This window comes from Cervus canadensis, chromosome 20, assembly GCF_019320065.1.
Source record: "Cervus canadensis isolate Bull #8, Minnesota chromosome 20, ASM1932006v1, whole genome shotgun sequence".
Classification (NCBI taxonomy): domain Eukaryota; kingdom Metazoa; phylum Chordata; class Mammalia; order Artiodactyla; family Cervidae; genus Cervus; species Cervus canadensis.
In genome coordinates, this window is record NC_057405.1 from 13,177,526 (window position 1) to 13,197,039 (window position 19,514).

Genomic DNA, 19,514 nt, shown 5'->3' on the forward strand with positions numbered 1-19,514 from the left:
CCATCTTGATAAAAGACATTAAAAAAACGCCATCTAAGTCTTGTTTCTGGTAATAGTAAACTGAGTAACTCAGATTAACCCTCTCACTGAAAGCAATAAAATATTATGAGCAAAATGTATATGTGCGTATGTCTGTGCGTGCGTGCATGCGTGTGTGTGTGTGTGTGTGTGTGTGTGTACACAGCAATTTAAAAATATTCAAGATCTGAAAAACTAGTGGGCCCTCCTTGGCTAGTTTTTAGATGAGATCCAGTAACTACAAGGTAAGAGGAATATTGAATCATCACGGCTATCTTTTTCCAGAAGGTGCTTATTAATGCCACAGCAATTTGAACTTTGGTTGAATGTCTGTATTTTGTCCAGAGGGACATCAAGGCTCTCAGCCTATTGAAGGAGGGAAGTTTGCAGAAGAACCCTTCTTCTGAGTTGGGGCCCCAGGGGCAAAGTCTGAGCTATGAATGAACCTGATTTACATTTTCCTTTCTTACCTCCACAACCATTGGGAGCTCTGAGGGAGCTGCCTTGGTGACTTTGGAATGGAATGGTGAGTAGACAGAGAAGGAAAAGAAAAGCAGATTTTCGCCAGGAAGCTCTGGAAGACTCCTCACAGATTTATACCATGAGTAGGCAGGCCATGGACTCTCAAGGCTTGAACTTAGGTGGTCCACGCCTGAAAAGCCCCCTAGATACCAAGTAGATAGAAAGCAAATCCTTTTTAAAGGTAAAAACAGCTATCCTCAGGTATCAGAAAATCCTCAAAATATTTTTGAGGACAATGACCAGCAAGCATGCAAAGATGCAAGCATTGCTTATATGCTGATTTAAATGGATTCAAGACTTAAACGTAAGACCAAACACTATAAAACTAAAAGAAGAAAACACAGGGAAAATGTCCGTTGACACTTGTCTTGGCAATGATTTTTTGAACATGACATCAAAATGAAGGAACAAATGCAAAAATAATCAAATGGGGCTACATCGAACTAAAAAGAGTCTGTACAACAAAAGAAATGATCAGCAAAATCAGAAGACAACCTACTGAATGGGAGAAAATATTTTCAAATCGACCATTTGATAAGTGATTTACATCCAAAATACATAAGGAACTTATACAACTCACTAGCAAAATACAAGCAATCCAATTGGCTCGGATGGTAAAGAATCTGCCTCCAGTGTGGGAGACCTGGGTTTGATCCCTGGGTTGGGAAGATCCCCTGGAGGAGGGCATGGCAAACCACTCCAGTATTCTTGCATGGAGAATCCCCATGGACAGAGGAGCCTGGTGCGCTACAGTCCATGGGGTCACAAAGAGTTGGACATGACTGAGTGACTAAGCACAAAGGAGTTGTATAGACATTTTTTTCCAAAGGAGACATACAAATGGCCAACAGGTATATGATAAGATGTCAACAAAACTAACTATCAGGGAAATGCAAATGAGACTACAATGAGTTATCTTCTCATACCTGTTTGGGTGACCATTATAAAAAAAGAAAAGAACAAGTGGCAAAGATGTGGAGAAAAGTGAATCATTTTGCACTATTGGTAGGAATGTAAATTAGTGCAGCCACTATGGAAATCAGAATGGACTTTCCTCAAAAAATTAAAAACTAGAACTACTGGTTTTAATGCACCACTCCTGGGTATACATGTGAAAGAAATGAATACATCAGTATCATAAGATATGTGTACTCCTATGTCCATTGTAGCATTATTTACATTTGCCAAGACATGGAGATAGTCTCAGTGTGCACTGATGGGAAAAAGAAAATGTGACACACACACACACAGGAATAATATTGAGCCATAAAGAATGAAATCTTGCCCTTTGTGATAACATAGATGAGCCTCAAAGGGCATTGTGCTAAGTGGAATAAGATGGGAAGGACAAATACTGTATGTTCTCATCTACAAGTGGAATCACTTGTAAAAATGTTGATCTTATAGAAACACAGAGTAAAATGATGGTTACCAGAAGTGATAAATTGACATAATGAAATATTGTACAGCATTAGAAGAGAACTGATACAATATATAACAGATACAATATATACAGACACAATAACATGAATGAATCTAACAACTTAAGATTGGGTAAAAAGCAAAATTTCTTATAGTATGATTCCATTTAGGTAGAATTTTAAAACACGGGCAAAACTAATCTATATTATTTAGTTCAGTTCAGTTCAGTCGCTCAGTCGTGTCTGACTCTTTGTGGCCCCATGAGCTGCATCATGTCAGGCCTCCCTGTCCATCACCAACTCCCAGAGTCCACCCAAACCCATGTCCATCGAGTCGGTGATGCCATCCAACCATCTCATTCTCTGTCGTCCCCTTCTCCTCCTTCCCTCAATCTTTCCCAGCATCAGGGTCTTTTCCAATGAGTCAGCTCTTCGCATCAGGTGGCCAAAGTATTGAAGTTTCAGCTTCAACATCAGTCCTACCAGTGAACACCCAGGACTGATCTCCTTTAGGATGGACTGGTTGGATCCTCTTGCTGTCCAAGGGACTCTCAAGAATCTTCTCCAACACCACAGTTCAAAAGCATCAATTCTTCGGCGCTCCACTTTCTTTTTAGTATTATTAGGGATACATATTTGCTGTTGTTCAGTTGCTCAGTCGTGTCCTACTCTTTGCGACCCCATGGACTGCAGCACGCCAGGCCTCCCTGTCCTTTGCCATCTCCTGGAGCTTGCTCAAACCCATATCCAGAGAGTCGGTGATGCCATCCAACCATCTAGTCCTCTGTCATCCCCTTCTCCTCCTGCCTTTAATCTTTCGCAATATCAGGGTCTTTTTCAATGAGTTGGCTCTTTGTATCAGGTGGCTAAACTATTGGAGCTTCAGCTTCAGCATCACTCCTTCCAATGAAAATTCAGGACTGATCTCCTTTAGGATGGACTGGTTGGATCTCCTTGCAGTCCAAGGGACTCTCAAAAATCTTCTCCAACACCACAGTTCAAAAGCATCAATTCTTTGGTGCTCAGCCTTCTTTATGGCCCAACTCTCACATCCTTACATGACTACTGGAAAAACCATAGCTTTGACTAGATGGACTTTTGTTGGCAAAGTGTTGTCTGTGCTTTTTAATATGCTGTCTAGGTTGGTCATAGCTTTTCTTCCAAGGAGCAGGCAACTTTTAATTTTGTGGCTGCAGTCACCATCTGCAGTGATTTGGGAGCCCAAGAAAATAAAGTCTGTCACTGTTTCCACTGTTTGCCCATCTATTTGCCATAAGTGATGGGACTGGATGCCATAGTTTTCTGAATGTTGAGCTTTAAGCCAACTTTTTCACTCTCCTCTTTCACCTTTGTCAAGAGGCTCTTCAATTCCTCTTTGCTTTCTGCCATAAGGGTGGTATCATCTGCATATCTGAGGTTATTGATATTTCTCCCAACAGTCTTGATTCCAGCTTGTGCTTCATCCAGCCCAGCATTTCTCATGATGTACTCTGCATATAAGTTAAATAAGCAGGATGACAGCCTTGATGTACTCCTTTCCTGATTTGGAACCAGTCTGTTGTTTCATGTCTGGTTCTAACTGTTGCTTCTTGGCCTGCATACAGGTTTCTTAGGAGGCAGGTCAGGTGGTCTGGTATTCCCATCTCTTTAATAATTTTCCACAGATACATATAATAACAGTAAAAATATAAAGAAAAGCAAAGAAGCGATAACTGGAAAAATCAGATTGATGGTCATTGCTAAAGAGAGGGTTTTATATATGGCTCTGCAGGTACTATTGACAGTAAAATTAGTTTTTACAAAGCAGTTTTACATCGACCATGTAGTTTCAAGGCAATAACCTAAATTTATGTTCATTTTTCTTTTTTAATGTTAGTACCTATTTTCATCTTATTTTTCCCACTTTTCAATGCGTAAGTTACTTCAAACTTTAAAAATCAGCTAATATAAATGTTAACTTTGTGCTTTTGTTATGCTGAAATTTGATGCCAAAATATATGCAAAAACTTAGCAAAGGAATATTTTCAGGCAAAACAGTTATATATGACTGACTGAACTCTGAAAAATATCATGCAGAAAAACAGTCACACTCAGTGACCTCATGTTGTCTTTAAAACAACAAACGTGGCTATTTGAAAAAGTCAAGATGATTTGTTTATTCCAGTTTTCATTCTGTTATTAGGTCATGAAAAAATATGATGTTTAAGAGTGATTTGAGGAGATACACAAAAATCTAGCATTCGAGATAAGAGGTGAAAATTTAACTTTTATGACAACTTCATTTTAGCATTTTCACAAAGTTAAAAAAGAAAATATGGATTATATATTCAAATTAATAGGCTTGGAAAACATATGTACTTTTGGAAACAGTGATTTAAGTTTAAGACATATGCAAACTTTTTCCAATGAATTATGTATAGCATATCCATCATCTCCCAAATCATTTATGTATTTAATATCTCTCCTCCAAATAGAATATACAGGAATATAACTCCCCAAGTTTTAGCCAACATTCACACTGTGTGTTTCCAAGACTAAGAGTCTCACATCTAAAATTTGGGAGTGTAATCTATATGGCTATACATTAATTTTTTAAAACATTTAACAAATGTTAAAAATGTTAGTGACAACTCCTGGGCTATTTAAATCTCCACTCAAATCTCTTTATCTTCACCCTTCTATTTCACTGTACCTCTTGCTTTATTTTATTTCCCAGCTCTCAACTTCTCTGAGGAAGATGGAGATTTCAGAGAGTGGGAAAGGAAGTTATCTGTGAAATAATACTATGTGTAGAAAGAGTTCTGAAAGTAAACTGCAACCTTTAATCTAAAATTTTCACTCATATCAGTAAAAATCTGACAGAGTAAGATCCCTGGTATCTTGGCTGTGACTGTTTTCCTGTTGTCAATCAAAACCAAATACTTAGCATCTGCTGTAAATGTTAGTATTCTAAGTAAAGGCAAACTGATGCATCTGTGAAAATCCTAAGTAAAATTTTGTGAATCCGTCATATTTTTAAGAACTTCCTTACTTGATCAATTCACCTAATTTCAAACTTCAGAAATTCATCAGTTGAATAATAAATTCATGTCAAGGAAAATAATCTCCTTGATCTTCATCTTGTCTTGTTAGCTATGGCGGGTGACGGCCTGCTTGCCCTCCAGATATATGACTGCCAAACATGAAAAGCTGGTGTCCAATACTGTTTAGTGCTTCACAAGGTTCACAAAATTCCATATACTTATATTCCTGTCCTTAATAGACACTACTCATTAGTTAAATATATAGGAAGAAAATATGAATTCACTGATGGCTGGTAAATATTAGCTATTGAAAACTTTTAAGCATTATTTTTAAATTGTTCATATTTTAAATCTTATTAATATTTACTCAGGAGGTTATTTTAAAGAACTTTTTATATAAACAGTGTCTCAATTGTTAAATATGATTTTATTATATCTAAGGGTCATTTTTATCCAGGTCAGCTCCCTCTAATATTACAACAAAAATCAATGCTTAAGGAATTCCCCAGCAATCCAGTGGCTAAGACTCCATGTTTCCGCTGCAAGGGACTTGGGTCCTATCCCCGGTCAGGGAACTAAGATCCTGCATGCTACATGGTGCAACCGAAAAAAAAAAAAAAAAAAAAGCCAATGCTTAAATAAGACTAACTTAATAAAAACTGTTTTGCAGGAAACACCTTGCACTATCCCTGTCTTTCATCATGTGGTACCTCTGGAGTGACTCCATCCACCCAAGTAATCAATACTTTCCCTTGAAACTTTTCTGGGTAGAAAACTTTCTCATTTATTAAATTGCAAGTTTTGACACTGATTTGGAATATAACCCTAGAAAACTGGTCTTAAGTAGTTGAGAATGTCATTTTGTAAGAATATTTTTTTTTCTTTAAAAAAAAAAAGGAAATTTATGCTTGTGAGGTTGGTGTTGAAAGAAGACTGACAGTGTCAGTTTAATGTATTCTGATACACATTGTTCATCTATATACACTGACACCTTCATACATACACAATTTATTCATGATGACTAGGACAAGCAAAAGAAGGAATGAGTTTCAATGAAATTAGACTTTTTTAAAGAAAAAAGAAAGTGTTAAGAAGTCTGAAAAGTGATAAGAATATGTATATGACAAAGAGGAGCATGATGTGGAGAATAAATCAAAGGAACAGATGATGAGTTTATTTACATCTGAATGACAATTTCACACAATTTTGATTATTTTTAGAAATAAATCCTGAAATAATAATCCTCAACTATTTTTCAGTAACCATAGTCATGATGATGGGATTAAATGAATCTAATGAACCAGCTTTATGGCTACCAGTTAGTATTTTCAAGTTAAATATCAGAAAAAATCATCTGGGGAAAAAAATCTGCTGCTAACAAATTGTAAAATCATTAAGAATGCTTCAATAGTCACAAAGCACAAAATAAAGCAATTGTGGATACCTGCCTTCACCCCGTCCATATACACATGCACTCATACCTATGAGTTCCCGTAGATTTTCTCTCCAAGCTGTGGCCCAACTAATTGGGAGATCTCATTATTTTTCATCTGATCCACTCATCTCCTTCCATTCTACTGAACCTGTCTTTGGGCAATCTTTATTTTAATGATCAGGTGTGTTCAACTTTAAGTCATTCATTCACTCAACAAAACATTACAGTGTCCATAGCAAAGAACAAAACCCATAAGATTTCTGCTTCCTGGAGTTACATCCTAATATTTATGGGTTTATGGTTATATAAATTGTACTGCATTCTGCCACTTGCAATGTGTAACTTTGGTTGAGGGCTCTAAGTCTCAGTTTCCCCCTTGGTAAAAGGGTAATAAGAACAGTACCTATCTCAAAGTATGGGGCAAACTGAGGCTCAGATGATGTTTTGTTGTAGGGTTGTAGTGTTAGTTTCTCAGCCATGTCTGACTCTCTGCGACCCCATGGACTGTAGCCCACCAGGCTCCTCTGTTCATGGAATTCTCCAGGCAAGAATACTGGAGTGGATTGCCATCCCTTTCTCCAGAGGATCTTCCCAATCCAGTGATTAAACCCAGGTCTCCAGCACGGCAGGTGGATTCTGTACTGTCTGAGCTACCAGGGAAGCCCTACATCTAGGGGAGGGTGTTTCATTTACTTTGTAGGCATCATAGGTTTATATATTTATAAAAACATTTTTTGACTGGTGGTAGTAGAGTATCTTATTTTAATAGAACCAGCATATTACATTCATTTTCTCACAGATGGGAGTGAAGTGGCTTGGGGAAGGAGAGAGTCTCTAATTTGGAGAAAGATACATATAGGCTAATGGTCCTGGACCCCCTAGGAAGATACCTAGCTCAAAAGACTTCCTACGCTTTGCCTTCATTGAGGACAGGAGTCATGTTTTATTCATCATTTTTTCCCTATCATCTAATATAGTAGCATAGTATGCATGTGAAATTGACCTTTCCCTAGCACCTCAGCAGCCACTAACTACATGTGGCTTATTGAACACGTGAAAATTGGCTTGTCTGAATTGAGATGCACTGTAAATATAGAATATACACAACATTTTGAATTTGACTAAATATAAAAAAATAAATCAGTGCCTTAATTACAAGTTTATGTTGATTACATATGGAAATGATCATTTTTATATAATGATTAGATAAAATATATTATTAAAATTAATCTTACCTGTTCCTTTTGGCTTTCTAAATGTGGCTACTAATTACATATGTGGTTTGCCTTGGTAGCTCATTTTTCTATTGGACAGAGCTGCCTTAGAATGCTGATTAGAGAAAATGTCCTTGATAACATACAATAATTATTTATATTGCTATTATTCAATTTAATTAATATAATTCTAACCTATCTCATATCCTTTTTAGCTTGCCTTAGTTTATCTCTTTTTTCATATCCTTTTAAAGGATTATATGGGGTATAATCCTAAATAAGATTAAAGAAGAAAATTTCTGAAAAATTTATGTTCCTTCTTGGCAAAAACAGTTAAAATAAAAATATATATATATTTTTAATCACTTGACTCTTTGCCCACCTAATCTATAAGCTTTTTATTTTAAGAAGAGAGTCCATTGCTGAAAATCTGCTAGTGTTAAATAGTCTCATATGAATATAGTGGCTTATGTTTGTCACATATTTTGATTAATTTGATAATTTCAATTTATATACTGATTATTATGTTTTATTGTTTGCCTATAAATTAATGAGAAAGTAAGCATTCTAAAAGCACACTGGCAAGCTTTATTCAGTCAACTGTGGGGCTTTGTTAAATACTAGTTTCCAGGTGAAGGAGTTTTCCTCAGTACCACAAACTCTCCCACACAGATGAGTGAGATGGGCCAAAGGAAGCTCAGTATACTCCATCATCCTCTACTATATCTGAACCGTTCTTATGCTAAGGAGAGGTCACCTGACCTGGGAACATCTGGTTGTCAGGGCCGGGCAGGGCACAGTGAAACAGGTTGCTTTTGTATGGAAGTACGTGGGTATATCTGTATGTATGTTTGTGTGTGTGTTTATTGCAATCAGTAATCATGCCAAATACTTGGATCCGTGAGCCACTCTATTTTACTTGAGTATACAGAAAGAGTTAAGAGTTTTATTAATTAAATAAAATGTACCCAAGTTATTATGAAATTTAATGAAATACAACTGTTACTGTGATGCATGATAATTAGCTCTAAGTCACAGGAATTTTTTAAAGACTGTCATTTTGTCAACATTAATTTTTACACAGTTGAATCTAATTTTTAAAAACTTCTCTATAATCATAAAGTCTTCCCTGCATCAGAACCATTCTCTCTCTCCCTCTCCATCTCCTCCCTTTCCATTTCCCCCTGCCCTTTCCAAAGATAGAGACCCCTGAGTCTGCCTAAGCATCTCCAGTCATCTACCCGATCCCGCTTCCCACCCGAGGCAGGGTTTCCCTACACTCTGCAGACCTTGAAGCCACACTTAGTTTGGGCCTTAGATGTGCATCTGCTGCTATATTTCAAGGGATCTTTTTTTTTCTTTTAATTTTTATTGAGCTTTAGGGGATGGGATGGGGAATACCTTCGTAAGTTATGCCCCACTAGGAAGATGTCCGTTCTAACTTTCCTGGGATAACTTTCGGAGCCTTTTCTCTTTCTTGGAGCTGCTGTTCTTGCTGGCAGTAGCCTCTTCAGGTCCACTGCTGAGTGGCTCCTCCTTGGAAGACAATTTCCACTTTTCTTGGGGACCCTTTTGTTTTCTGACTCATTAGGGTCACTAACTGGTTCTTCTTTGGGAAAAGATTTCTTCCTCTTGGGAAGACTTCCAGTGCCAGCTGTCTCTTCAAGATCACTACTAACTAGCTCTTCCTTGGAAAAAGATTTCTTTTTCTTGGGTTTGGAAAAAGAGACAGATGGGTCTTCCATTCCATTCTCCAGAGGAGCCTCCTGGGGCTTTTGCTTTTTCTTCTTTTTGGTCTTTCACTTGTCTCCTCACACTCCTCCAGGGCACTACTATTTTCTGAAGAAGCCAGGGCAATTGCAGCCAGCCTTTTCGAACTTCTTCAAGCGTTTCTTCTGTTTCTCAAGCTTCCTAGTAATTTCAGCAGCCGCTTCCTCTGCCTGAACCATTGCCTCCTTCATGACATCCAGATTCTTTCTGGGAATCTCTCCAGTCTCATAGAAGGACAGCTGCTCCTCAACTTGTTCTCGAAGCTTCTCCCCCAAAATACTGGTGGGCATCTCGGAGAAGCAATTGATTGGTGAGACAGTACTGCATTTGTTTGCCAGGTATCGGGAGATGCGGCCTTTGTTCTTGGCAGCTGCTCGGCCAATGAAAGTAGAGTGGAAAATGAGTCCGTATTTTGGGGTGTTAGCCCTTGTCTTCAAGGCTCTGGAAACTTGGTCCCTTTGCTGGACCTAGGGAATCACTCAGACACCAGGGCTGGTCAAGGGATCTTTATAACATCCCCAATCCCGTTAGCATGGGATAGAAAGAAGAAACCCAGGTATGGTGTGAAAAGGTGGTACCCCAGGGAGAAAAAGGATACATGTCAATGGTTCTGGAACCCTAGCATTTGGGGTTCTCTAGCATTTGACCCCTAGTTTGGGATGAGAAAGTGTAGACATGGAGATAGAGGATGGGGAGAGAAGGGGAGCAGACCATCTGCGAGGCCCAGCACGTCTGTAAGAGGCCCAGGTATCTCTTTATATCCCTGGGGCACAGCCTTTGATCGTTTTAGTCCAAGTTCCCCCTCTTCAGGGTAGCCAGGAGCTAGACACACAGCGGGGACAGAGGCATGCGGACTTTCCTCCTCCACCCTCACAGGTCAAGCATGCTACCTTCCTGGAGGAATCCGACAGTTTAGGGCCTACTCCGAACCCTGTCACTTTCTAGTTGTGTGACTTCAATAGTCACCAACCTCTCTGAGCCTCATTTTTCCCACCCACGTTTTCCCCATTGGTGAAGTGGGAGAATGATACTCTCTATCTTCGCACTTGTGGGGGTTTAATACAATGAAGCACCCAAACATTGCTTAAAGCAGAGTAGGCTGTTGACAAAAGCTCTTTCTTTTCCTCAGGCTTGAGGCATGAACAAGTCTTCCGCCCTCTTTCCCCATTTCCTGCTGTCTCCAATTTCCCCCACCTGTATTTATTTCATTTCACGTCTGAGGATCAGAGTGTTAAAAATAAATGCAGAGGGGATTGGGGGTGGGTGAGTGTGGGACGCGAGGTAAGGGAAAGCCTTGCTTCCTTCCAGGTGGCATGCAGGAGGAGCGTCATGGTGACAGGTAGAAGGGTCCCGGTGTCTTCGGGGCATGTCCCATCGTTTGTCCTTTGTGGATTGGGAGCTGTGACTCTCCTTCCCGGGGCACCTAGGGCCTCTGAGCAGACACTGCCCTGACCACTGGATCTAGTGGGCTTTCAAAGGTTCTGTAGAGGGAACCCCCATATCGTACTATGGGACCAATCGAGTTAATTGAGAAATTTGGTGTCTGGTGGAACAATTGCTGCACCTTACACATTTAGCCCGTCACTTGTGTTAAGAGGTACAGGCTCAACTCTAACGAGATGCTAGACTTATCACTAGATTGCAGTAGTCCTCTCCCCAAATCCATTTCTGGGGTTTGAAGAAAGCAGGCTGACACCAAACATGAAATTCATTCCCTCGTAGCATCTTGGACCCATAGGACCATACCAGGTTCCTCTTTAAAGTGCCCGGTGGTTTTCCTGCTGCTGCTGCTGCTGCTAAGTCGCTTCAGTCGTGTCCGACTCTGTGCGACCCCCTAGATGGCAGCCCACCAGGCTCCCCTGTCCCTGGGATTCTCCAGGCAAGAACAGTGGAGTGGGTGATGGTTTTCCTACTCAATCTCAATTTCTGTTTAACAATCAACATTAGTATTTCAGAAACATTGGGTGGGCTGCACACTGAGGGTTCTTTATTCCCCAAGCTCTTTTCTTGGAATATATTACTCTGTGCAGTTTAATAAGTTGTGCTAGGCTAGGAGTCAAGCAATCCTGACCTTATAACTATCTTGTCATAGCCACGAGGCAATAGATGAGGGTATGTCTGCTCTGCAAAAGGCCAATTCAGTTGTGACATAAAACAGATGTCGTGATCCAAATGAAAAACAAATAGTGGGCTCCCTATCCTGTCATACCAGTCAGGTGGTACCCCCTTTCCACATCTCTACCCACTAAGTTATATTAGGAAACAGGTTAAAAAGAAAATGCAACATTAGAAAAATCAGAAAACATTCATTGAAAACACCTGGCTCCTACATTTGCACTGAGCTAAGTTCAGTGAAATTTCTGTGCATACAGGAAATAAAGACAATTGCATGTTTACGCCTGTTTCTGTTAGTAGTGGCTTCAGGGGCCTTTTAATAAGAAGATTCCACTACAAATAAAGATACAAAACTTTGGGCCAAACCTTCCTAAGAAGTTTAAGAGAGTGCATTTCTCTCTCATTGCTAGAGAAAGAACTTTTAGGAAGAATTTCCCAAGGACTCTGAGAAGCTCTGGGCTGATGCACAAAAGCCCACATTCCCTTCTCCCCGCTCTCCGCGGTTCCCTGACATCTGCTAACTTCCTAAGGGCATCGGCAGAGTTCTGACAACCTTGCACGCGCCCTGTGACAGATGAGTAATGCAAGGTTAACCCAGAGACCAGAGGCGCGAACGCGGTGTGAGCTGAGGGGGCGAGGGCATCAACTTGGGTGAGGAACTCTGGCTTTTTTAGTTTAGAAAAGGCACCCTGCACCCCTGATTAGGGAAGCACAACGCAGCGATCCATGCCTCGCCTTCGCCGTTCTGATTCAGCATTTTTCCTCTCGGAAAGACGCCGGATGCATGAGCTCCGCGCGCTCCAGCTTTCTGAGCTGCGGCTGCTGCTTCTCTGAAAGCCGTTCTGCCTTTCTTTTCCCATCTGTGTTTCCATTTTCTTTCCTGTGTATGAAACCCACTGGCCACCCGCCCTTCTCCGCTCCGTCCCGCCGATGCTTCCGCCGAAGCCCACTCTATACCTTGGGGGTGGAGAGAAGATGCTCAGGGCGATGTGACACCCGGGTCGGTCAACCCGCCCCTGGGAGGAGCGGCGGGTGGAGCCCGGCCTGACGGTCCCCCGCGCGGGCCCCGAGCTCCCGGCGGGCCCAGTATCGCCGCCCGGGCCCTGGAGCTCCGGCCCCGCGGAAACCTGAGTGCTCTCTGTCCTCCCCTCGAACGCCCTTCTTCTCTGCAAGACTGGAGTCCTAGCAGACAAGCTCTGTTGGCCAGACCGCGCGCAGCTGCTTCCAGCTGCGGAGAGGTGGGGAGGAGAGGGAGGTTCTGGACCCCTGAGCATGGTCTAAAACAGGTAGGGAGCCCACCCCGTCTGCATTTCTAAGGGGAGTGTCAGGATCAAGAAGCAGGCCGGAGCCCCAGAGAGCCGGCTCACCCTTGCCACTTAAAGTTGGCTTCATCCAATCAGAGCATCTTTATTGAGCGCCTGCTGTGTGCTTGGGGCCAGTCTAGGAGCTTGGCAGGCTGTAGCGAATAAAATATTAAAACATCCCTGCTCTCGCAGAGCTTGTGTTGTTATAAGTTACTCTGATAGTCACATAAGTTCCTGTGAACATTTCTGGATGTTTTCAGCTAAAGTGTGAAGGAACAGAAATCCAAGCTTGTTTTTGTTTGGACAAATGTTTGCCGATGTCCCAAGGGTTTAAAGAGAAGGAAGGAGGGAGGAAAGGAGGAAAGAAGAAACTTACAGTGTCTCCAAGGAGTTAGTCCCTTTTTAGGATCTTTGGCTTAACCAGTTTAAATCTCAAAAAAAAAAAAAAAGAGCCAAACAAAAAAAATCAAACCACTACCACCAACAAAAACTAAAAACCAACAACAAAGCAAACAAAACCAAATCACAAAAAGAACCCCTATTAACTCAGAAAAACTGCTTGGGCTTCATGTTTTCTCTTTGATAAAATCTACTGACCTCAGTTGCTACTTAGCAAAGAAGCTGGCTTTTATAAAGCTAAGGCTGGACCACTTCTTGCCCAAGAGAGTCTCATGGGGTTCTGAAGACAGGCAGTCCCAATTCCATTCCAGTGTTGTCATTTACTATTAGGCATATATCCTTGGGCAGGTTCCTTAATGTTTCTAATCCTCAACTGCGCCTTCTGTAAAATGAGGGTTCTGTCAATAATAATTCCCTCCACTGTATGCTGGAAGGCTTCATGGGGATGACATATGCAAAAACATTTAAACCAGACCTGGCTTGTAGTAAGTGCTCAACAAGTGATATGATGGGAGTTACAGCACCTTTTACAATCTTTCCTCCTTCTGTAATCTGAGTGGTCAGAATGATGTGATGAAATGTCATGTGTCTACACATTAAATTAGAAACTCACTCAGAAATTCAACAGATCAGACTTTTAAAAAACACGTGTAGTGTCATTGATTATACATTTTAGAACTGGAAGTGACCTTAGAGTTAGTGCTGCATGCAAAAAGAAAAAAAATAAATAATGTGTTGCCTGTAAATGAGTACATGCCCTAAAATCTCTCACAGAAGACCAAAGGAATGAATATGAGAAAAAGAATTGAAAGAGAACTTTTAGAGAATTTAAAGTGGGAGACACAGTGGCCAAGATTTTAGAAGGATGCAAGTAAGTATGTTAGTAAGTATGATAAACAAGATTTCATCACAACATCTTTGAGAAGAAAGAAAAGAAACCAACCACCTGATCTATCTCTTAGGTTGGTTCTTATCTGTTATCAAAACTTCTATGGCAATACCCTTGTTGACAAGCATGTTCTATTACTCTGATAATATAAAAATGTAATCCACTATGAGTTTGTAAACCTTACATTTTCTCCAAGTTAAATTCTTGAAGTTTATTGCTCTGTTCAACTTTTCTATTCCTGACAAGATTTTGAGTCTTTTCCATGTAAACTCAAGGGTAGCTTGTCTTATAGTTCTCACCTGGAAACATCTGTCTTAAAAAAAACAGGGGCCTCTGCAATAATATTTGCCACTCTAAATATCAATCACTCCAGTGATTGATAATGATGGTGACAATCAAATTCTATCTGATTGAGTACTCTAAATGAGGGATGAATAAATCTTTTTGTTGTTGCCATATTGTAAAAGTGAAGAAACCGTTTTTAAAAAATAACCCAATATGTTGCATTGTGTTTTACTGGCATTGGTAGCTAAAAGCCTGTGTGAGAGACCACTATTCAGGAAAACATCACCATATGATATTTAATTGCACCTTTGTTTATGTTTGACAGTTCCATAGATGTTGATGGTGGATATGTGACCTTATCTAACATTATGGTGGCACTTTTATATATACTTTGAAAAGTGTCATTACATATATTATTTATTTTTGTAACAGTGCTGGAAGGTGCACAGAATGGGTGTTACCCATTTTGCTAATAAAGAAAGTGAGCTTAAAGTTAAATAGACAATAAGCAGTGAAGTAGAATAGAGTCCCATGTGGTTGTTACCCTAAACTGTGAGTTCTTTTGATGGTGTTACTTCCTTTAAAGAGCAGGAGGGGAGCTGGGATTCAGAGTTAAAACCTGGCCCCAGGATATTAGTACCTTTTTTTTTTTATTTCTAAGCTGGAAACTGAGCTGGTGGTTAGTGTAGGAGCTGCTGCTGACATGATTTTGTCCCACTGTTTTTTGTCCCAGAAGGCCACAGACTTCTGACTATGCTTATCATCTGGTTCAGAACTTTTTGGTGTGGTCTATTGATTCAGGTCTTATAAAAATAATGAAAGAAATGAATGAGATGATAGACCACACATGCTGATGCAAATGAGGTTAAATTTACTCCACACGTGTATGCATGGATTGCAAGGGCACACATGGGGTCCTGGGGTCTCTTCCTCCACATTAAGGGACTATTCATAGACCTAGTGTGGCTTTCTTCTGAGGACCCTGGCCTGGGCTGGGATGTCACTTCTCTCCCAGATCCACCTGCTGTCAACTTGGTCTTTGACTTTACACTTACTTGAGCACAGCTTCTGAGAAGTGAGTCGTAATCATCCACTCTTACAGAAGGATCTGCCTCCCTCCAAAGCCTTGACAGTGTTCTGGATGGCGCCTCGGTACTGTCAAGCCCCATTTCCTACACCCTCCAGCACCATTCAAGGAAGACCACTATTCCTAGCTGCAGATTAGCAAATGAGATGAGAATAAGGGGCTAGGAGGAATCACAGGAAAAGGAGTTTGGAAAGAAAAAAAGTGATCAAGAACAAGGCTGCCACAGGGTGGCAAGAAACCGCGTCTCCTTCCTCCAGGACCGTGCGGTTGCTTTAACACTTCTCTCAGTTACACACTATTCCCTCAATTTCTCATATATACAAAAATATAAAACAATAAAGTGCAGTTGACGTCTCAGTGACACTTTTCCTTGCTTTAGTATTTTTTTTTTGTCTTTTTCTGCTTTTGAAATGAACTCTTGATTGCAGAATATCAGAGTACACTCAAAACTGCCAGCCACGGTAAGGGCAGCATGGAGAAGCCACAGGTACGGACAGATGGCAGCAGGTGGCACGAGGCGGGACGTGATTGGAGCGGTGGTTACAGACGTTCACAGGAAGCCAGAACTCTCCAGCAGGCATTGCCCTCGCGTTAGCACAGGTTAAACCAGTCACTGCCTTGGCGGGTGGCCTCAGGGTGTCCGGGTTCAGATTCTGCATGGCAATAACAACTTCTTCCAGTTAAGAGTTCTTGGCCTGCACCGATCACAGCGTAGCCAGAGGGCACCAGACCAGTCTATTAGTTTTTCAAAATGCTGTCGTAGACCTGATGGATGTACTGGGAGACCTCGGGAGGTCTCCACTTGAGTGACAGTGTGTAATTGGGCTTTCCTGGCTGGATACGTAGCTCGGCCAAAATCCAAATGCCGTTAGTGAGCTTCCGGGATTGGTACAACATGTCCTGCCCTTCTACATTCCTCTTGGCAATAGTATAAACATTGTTTCGCAACTTGCTGGGAACAGTGTCAACATTTAAATGACATTCCTTAATCTGAAACTGAAGTTCATTTTCAATGGGAATATCATTCCATGTTGCGAGGAAGACCTGGCGCTCCATTTTGCCCTCTTGTACGAAAAGCACATTGAGTGGGATGAGGCAGCTGCAGTAGAAGACATCAATATTGTTTTGCACAGCCACCTGCAGGTTGTTCAAAGGCTCCGTCTTCATGACTGGGCCCAAGGTGTTGAGAGGCAGGGAGACATCAATGCTCTGGTTTGGTGTCAGTGGTGTGTGGATGGCCAGAGGTGCTGGGGATGACACCAAAGCTATTCTTGTTAAACTGAACTGCAGAGTCTATCATGTGCTGCAGAGCTTTGCTGGTGAAGTTCATTTCCATATAGATGTGCCCTTGGGGATGAGTAAATGTTCCTGAAATCGCCAGGCCTTTAACCTTTACCAGCCAGACAGCCTTAGGAGCCACATATCCACCAGGAGCCATGCCTATCCCTGTGGAAAGTTCAAACAGGTCATTCAGACCACTGCTGACCACAGCAGGACTGGGGGAAGGGGCAAAGGTTGCAGGCACCGATGATGGGATGAAGGACTGTCCCACCAGACTATCTAGTCCTCCTCCCAAGAGATCCACTGCTCCCATCTGCATGGAAGATACCTGTGGCACATTGACTGGGGGACCAAGGTCAAGGTTTGAAAGATCCCCCAGAAGGTCACCCTGGGAGGGGATAACCTGAGGCTGTTCCAGGTTAGTGGCAATGCTGCCAAGAGGGCTGTCACCTGCATCGGTGCTCCCATGGTGTATTGGCAAGTGTTTCCAATGGATTCCATGACTTCCTTCCACAAAAGCATTGGGCGGCTTATGGTATGCTGAGGCCAAAGAACCAATGTGGCAGGTTAGCTCATCCTATAGAGTTGGCTCAATAAGATCTGTCTCCTCAGAAATCAGTGGCTTCTCAGACAAGACTACTTCTTTAGCTGTGACAGGATCAGTTGAGAGAAGGCACCAATAAATATAGCCCTGGTCTCGAAGGTCAGGATTATCAGAATCCTGTGTTGCCAAACTCAAGACCTGCTGTACCAGCTCCTGTGTTCCTCATGGTTTCTTGAGAAACAGCTTTACTATGGCGGTGAGCAGAGTGAGCTGCGCTTGGCTGCTTTCATCATGAAAACCCTCCCGGAAGCTCTCTAGTAACTCATCTGCATTGTCAGTTCTTTCAGCACATTCTCCCACAATCCAAATCATAGCTGCTCGAGCGTCTGGCTCATCCAGTGAATCTAAACTCTCACACAGTGTGGCCATGATACTTTCATATGTATTGGGGTATTTGCAGAAGATGTCCCTGATGACAAGAATCGCCTCTTGGACCACATGATTTACTTTGGTCTGGATGAGATCAACAACGTGCTCACACTGCGCTCTGCAGATGGCTCCACCTTGATGGCACACCACCCAGGGGCTCGCACAGCTCTGCACACAAAGTCAGCATCCACCTCTGTGGCATATTCTTCCAGTTCAGCCAGAACCTGAGTGATGCTGGCTCGGGATGCCAAACGAATCACGATGTCCAATTTCTCTAGTTTCACATAGATGGGATCATAGTACTTCACAAAGAAAACTTTTATTTCCTGCTTCAAGATTTCAGGCCTTTTCTGGACAATTAGGTTGATGTTCCTCAGGCATATTGCACTTCTGGCTCCCCAGACAGCCAAGTGATAAGAGGAGGGGCCAGCTTCTTCAGCAGCATATTGTAGTAGTCAGAGTCCTTGGGTAGCAACTCTAGAAATTTCATTAGGACTTTTACTGCTGAAAGCACCACGGCTGGGTTGGCATGAGATAACCTGGGAGTTACCTGCTCACAGATGCTCTGAGCCTCCCAGTCGTCTTTAGGATTGTAACTAGACAGGCAGTCCGGGATAAAATCTGTCCCCATTTGGTACACTCACTCAGGGCTGTCAGTAACTTATTAGTATTCTGTGGATATAGATCGGGTAAGTTGATATTGAGGTGAGATTCACTGATTTCAGATAATGCTGCTACAGCATTAGCTACCACCGTTGGATTTGAATCTGCTAATGAGATCCCGCAGAGAATCCAGAAATTCCTGATCTCCCACCATCTGGGCATTGATGTCATGGAGTTTTGCCACACAGATGGCTGCTGTCTTCCGGATGTAGGGATCGTCATCCTTTAAGCACTTGCAGAGGGGCTCACAGAGATATTCTGTAATCTTGTCCACCCGGATGCACCGCATGGTTCTGGCTGCCAAGGCTTGGATCAGAGGTTTGGGATCTTCACAGCCCTTCACAAAGCTGTTGACAGCCATGATGGCCGTGTCTGGCTGACTCTTGGCATCAAGTAGAGATACACAAGCTTCTTCAGTTCAAGGTTGTCCATCTGCATATAGTTCACGACATCTGGAAAGAGAGAGCTAGCATCTTTCCCCACAGTCATAGCAGCAATCACTTTCTTCACAGCCTCCTTCCTCTTTTCTCTCTTCTCACTGTTGAGTTCAGCCTTTAATTCCAAGATTTCTCCCTTTTTATTGGTTGTGAAGTACTTGTAGTCAGCCATGGTTTTGGATCTTTAATGTGCACCGTAGGCAAGGGTGGGGGGTGGGGGGGGGCGTGCGGGGCGGGGCGGGGCAGCAGGGGCCAGAGAGCATGGCCCGAGTGGTTATAGTGGTTTCCTGCACGTCACGACTCCTTCTCCAGGTCTAAGCCCCAACACTTTGCTTATTAATAAGTCCCCATTTGCCTTCTCATGGCTGCTGAATTTCACCTCAGTGACTTGTCTTATATGGCTCCCAATTTCTAAATGATTAAAAATTATTCTCCACTGCTGATGCCAGCCCTATTTCAGAATGATTTTATAATCAGCATAAGAACATTTATTTTAAAATAAATGACCAATGAATTAAATTGATCAATTTTAATTACTTTCATGGGGTTTCCCCCCCCCCCAAACATCACATATCTAATATTTGGTATTAAAATTACTATTAAGTTCATTCAGAAACCATGTTGGTGCCAAAACCAAAAATGAGCAACCAGAAATACTCATTACTTTCTCTTCAGTTT

At 41.8% G+C, this 19,514-nt stretch overlaps 1 pseudogene; it reads right to left on the reverse strand.

The window, feature by feature from the left end:
- Positions 1 to 16,220: 16,220 nt before the first annotated feature.
- On the reverse strand, positions 16,221 to 19,047 carry LOC122422745 (annotated as a pseudogene).
- Positions 19,048 to 19,514: the final 467 nt, after the last annotated feature.